The sequence below is a fragment of the Salvelinus sp. IW2-2015 genome, unplaced genomic scaffold, assembly GCF_002910315.2.
Source record: "Salvelinus sp. IW2-2015 unplaced genomic scaffold, ASM291031v2 Un_scaffold3960, whole genome shotgun sequence".
In the NCBI taxonomy this organism is placed as follows: domain Eukaryota; kingdom Metazoa; phylum Chordata; class Actinopteri; order Salmoniformes; family Salmonidae; genus Salvelinus; species Salvelinus sp. IW2-2015.
In genome coordinates, this window is record NW_019945234.1 from 9,513 (window position 1) to 14,468 (window position 4,956).

Consider the following 4,956-nt stretch of genomic DNA (forward strand, 5'->3'; position numbering starts at 1 on the left):
ACACACACACACACACACACACTAGTCATGATCAAAACTTTTCACCCCAACTTTAATCTGTAAATCATCAATATTGTTATAATATATTGTTCCTAGTAGATTGGGTTTTCAACAGTCTGTCTCTCCTTGCTGACCTGTAGGTACGTACGAAGGGAGCTGAAGCACGAGGTGGACATGCGTATCGGTGTTCACTCTGGCTCAGTGCTGTGTGGGGTGCTGGGGCTGCAGAAGTGGCAGTTTGACGTGTGGTCCTGGGATGTGGACGTCGCTAACATGCTGGAGGTGGGAGGGGTGCCGGGCCGTATCCACATCTCCCGGGCAACGCTGGACTGTCTGGGCGGGGTCTACGAGACGGAAGAGGGGCGTGGCCACGAGAGGAACGAGTTTCTACGGAAACACAAAATCGACACGTTCCTGATTCGCCACACGCCCATGGAGAAGGCTCCTGCCAAGAAGGCTCGCCGGCCCAGTCGAGATGACGCCATTCATGCTGGCTGGAGTACTGAGCTGCCGTTTGGAAACATCATCGGAATGAACTGTGTAGGTGACCTCTAACCCCTGCATCCTAACCTTTACCCTCTACCTCAGAGCGGAAGAGACGAAGCGAGAGGGCTGAGTGCGACCCCAAAATCTGTCAGTGCGAAAATTAAGAGCTAAGAAGTTTGAAGTGGGGATTGTTGGTATGGAGAACAATGAGAGAGTGTCGAATTTGGTCAACATATACTCAAATTGCTAATTAAGCTACGTGATGCTTATTTGATCAAATAGAAGTTTTATCATTCTTAGGTTATGACGACTGTACTGATATACTGTACGTGGACGCATGTGGCATCCTGGCAACTTTGAGAAAAGCGATTTTGTGCCTGGATGCTCATTGGCTAGAATTTTCCCGCCTCCTCCCACCTGCTTTCTTTCTCCTCCCGCTTCCTCCCACCTGCTTTCCGCCTCCTCCCGCCTCCTCCCACCTGCCTTCCTATAGATCCTCTTTGTCTGGCCTCTACCTAACCTTTGACCCCTAACCTCTCACCCCTGACCAGATCCTGGCGACCTTCAGCAACGGTTCTCTGGCCTCTACCTAACCTTTGACCCCTAACCTCTCACCCCTGACCAGATCCTGGCGACCTTCAGCAACGGTTCTCTGGCCCAGTTACCTAACCTTTGANGTTCTCTGGCCCATTTACCTTTGACCCCTAACCTCTCACCCCTGACCAGATCCTGGCGACCTTCAGCAACGGTTCTCTGGCCCAGTTACCTAACCAGCTGGCGGCTCAGCGGACGGGGACGCGTGAAGTCAACAAGAGGATCCGCCGGGCCATCGAGGTCCGGAGCAGCGAACGCATGAGAAAGGAACACATCACCACCTTCACACAGGAGTTCAAGGACACACACATCGAGGACAAGGTAGGGACCTACAACAGAAACACAGAGGACAAGGTAGGGGCCTACAACAGAAACACATACAGAGGGAAGGGTACAGTGGTTTCTCCACTAAAAGTTGGAGAAACTTTTATGCCGGTTCGATACCCGTGCCGGCCACCACCGGGAGACCCATGAGTTGGCTTTTGGTTTCTTGAAAAACGTCATTGAAATTTTTTGGGGGGGACATACTGTAGGAGACATGAGTTTCACTAGTGTTGAGTAATGTGCTGTTAAAAGTGGTGTAGGTCTTATTTATTTAAAGAGCATATTGAAGTTAGAAGCAATAGGATTTGAAGCAGTAGCCTGCAACTATTTTAGCACCGTTTCACGCTGCTCTGAGACAAGCATGGGGACTGGTCTTGATAAATCAATGAGATTTTTATTTTCACTGAATCTCCGTTTGGGTATTGGTTAGACTACAATTATGGTGTAGAAATGTTATGCTTTTAGTACTGTAGCCTACTCCCGACCGTCACGTTGTACAGCGCCATATTTTCCGTTCCATCCTGACGGTAACCCTGAGGGTGTCGTTTTTCTTGGAATAGAAACATAATATTAAGCAAATTAATTAAGCAAAATCAATCCCATATACTATGTTCTTACAAAAAACGGTTTTAAATTCTCTAGTACAGCCACTATTGAAGGCTATCAAATGCTTCTCAAAGGTGGTCAAACTAGCACTAACTAGCATTAAAGGTAACAATGGATGACAATTAAATAACTTGCCATAGAATTCTGCGGCAGCCCGCAAGGTCTGCTGTACTATGATGCAACTTTTTAAAGGGGGAACCACTGTAGGGGCCCGCAACAGAAGCACACACAGAGGACAAGGTAGGGGCCCGCAACAGAAGCACACACAGAGGACAAGGTAGGGGCCTGCAACAGAAACACACAGAGGACAAGGTAGGGACCCGCAACAGGAACACACACAGAGGACAAGGTAGGGGCCCGCAACAGAACCACACACAGAGGACAAGGTAGGGACCCGCAACAGAACGCACACACAGAGGACAAGGTAGGGACCCGCAACAGAACACACACACAGAGGACAAGGTAGGGACCGCAGCAACAGAACCACACACAGAGGACAAGGTAGGGACCCGCAACAGAACCACACACGAGGGACAAGGTAGGGACCCGCAACAGAACCACACACAGAGGACAAAGGTAGGGACCCGCAACAGAACCACAACACAGAGGACAAGGTAGGGACCGCGCAACAGAACCACACACAGAGGAAAGGTAGGGACCCGCAAAACCAGGAACACACAGAGGACAAGGTAGGGACCGCGCAACCAGAAACAACACAGAGGACAAGGTTAAGGTCATTTAGGTCACAACAATAGACAAACACAGTCTGCTTAAACTAATAACACACAAACAATTATACGTTTTCATGTCTTTATTTGAACACAGCGTGTAAACATTCACAGTGCAGGGTGGGAGAAGTATGTGAACCCTTGGATTTAATAACTGGTTGACCCTCCTTTTGGCAGCAATAACCTCAACCAAAAATTTCCTGTAGTTGTGGATCAGACCTGCACCCGGTCAGGAGGAATTTTGGACCATTCCTCTTTACAAAACTGTTTAAGTTCAGCAATATTCTTGGGATGGCTGGGTGTGAACCGCTCTCAAGGTCATGCCACAGCATTTTAAATCAGGTTGAGGTCAGGACTCTGACTGGGCCACACCAGAAGGCATATTTTCTTCTGTTGGAAGCATTCTGTTGTTGATTTATTTCTGTGTCATTGTCCTGTTGGCATCACCCAAAACTTCTGTTAAGCTTCAATTGGCGGAACAGATGGCCTTACATTTCCTCGCAAAATGTCTTGATAAACTTGGGAATAATTGATGACTTTTACAGTTGGATGAGGTTTTGATGTTGGTGTGCTGTGCCTTTTTTTTCTCTCCACACCAGGTGTTGTGTGTTTCCTTCCAACAACTCAACTGTAGTTTCATCTGTCCACAGAATATTTTGCGCAGTAGGTTCTGTGGAACATCCAGGTGCACTTTTGCAAACTTCCGTGGTGTCCTCTCATGATACCATTCCTGTTTAGTGTTTTACCGTATCGTAAACGTCGTCAACAGAGATGTTAGCATGTTCCAGAGATTTCTGTAGGTCTTTAGCATTTGCGGCTGTGCTCTTGCAGTCATCTTTGCAGGACGGCCCACTCCTAGGGAGAGTAGCAACAGTGCTGAACTTTCTCCATTTATAGACCATTTGTCTTACTGTGGACTGGTGGAACATCAAGGCTTTTAGAGATACATTTTGTAACCCTTTCCAGCGTTATGCAAGTCAACAATTCTTAATCTTAGGTCTTCTGAGATCTCTGTTTGTTCGAGGCATGGTTCACATCAGGCAATGCTTCTGCTTGATGACAGCAAAATCAAATTTTGTGAGTGTTTTTAATCGGGCAAGTGTACTCTAACCAACATCTCCAATCTCGTCTCATTGATTGGACTCCAGGTTAGCGTGACTCCTGACTCCAATTAGCTTTTGGAGAAGTCATTAGCCTAGGGGTTCACATACTTTTTCCAACCTACACTGTGAATGTTTAAATGATATATTCAATATAGACAAGAAAAATACAATAATTTGTGTCAGATCAAGATCAAATGTGATGACCAATTTATGCAGGGTGGTATAAATGAGGAATGTTTCTCTCTTCTTAGTTTTCCCAGATGCGTGATGAGATGTTCAAGTCAAACCTGGTCTGCTCCTTCATCATGCTCCTCTGCCTCATGGGTGCACAGACCCTCGTCCCCGCCACAAGGTGTGTTCTTTATTTCATTAGAAGTATGATATGATCTTTTACTTCATTTATTAAAGATCTTTAGAGTAATCTTTCTCAACCGCTCACATGTTTCTCTCTCTCTTCTTCATCTGATCGTCTCCTCCTCCTCCTCCTTCCTGTTTCTCTCTCTTCATTGTCTGATCCTCTCCTCCTCCCTGTTTCTCTCTCTCTTCATCGTCTGATCGTCTCCTCCTCCTACACCTAGATAATACTCTATATACATAAAATGAAACACCTCCTCCCTGTTTCTCTCTCTCTTCATCGTCTGATCGTCTCCTCCTCCTCCTCCTTCTTCCTGTTTCTCTCTCTTCATCGTCTGATCCTCTCCTCCTCCTCCCTGTTTCTCTCTTCCCCTCTCCATCCTCAATCTCTCCGACCGACACACACACACACACACACACCCACCCCCCTCTCAGACTGTGTCCTATGCTGGTTCAGTTTGGAGTGTGTGTGTGTGTGTATGTGTTGCTGCTGGTGGTGGTCCTAGCTGAAGAGTTTAAACAGAGCCCTTTAGCGTTGCAGTTCCTGTGCTGCTGGATCAACGAGAACAAGACTGTCAGAACACTGCTCACGCTCACCGCCATTATCATCAACTTTGGAGTGGCCTCATCTGATATAGTGAGTCTATTGTTATACTCAATGACCAGTATGTTATGTACCCTCAACGATAATGCACAATGACCAATATGTTATGTACCCTCAACAATAACACACAATGACCAATATGTTATGTACCCTCAAC

The 4,956-nt window shown here is 46.7% G+C and overlaps 1 pseudogene; it reads left to right on the forward strand.

The window, feature by feature from the left end:
• Positions 1–4,956, forward strand: part of LOC112076728 (adenylate cyclase type 8-like) — a 13,781-nt pseudogene that overhangs the window by 3,878 nt on the left and 4,947 nt on the right.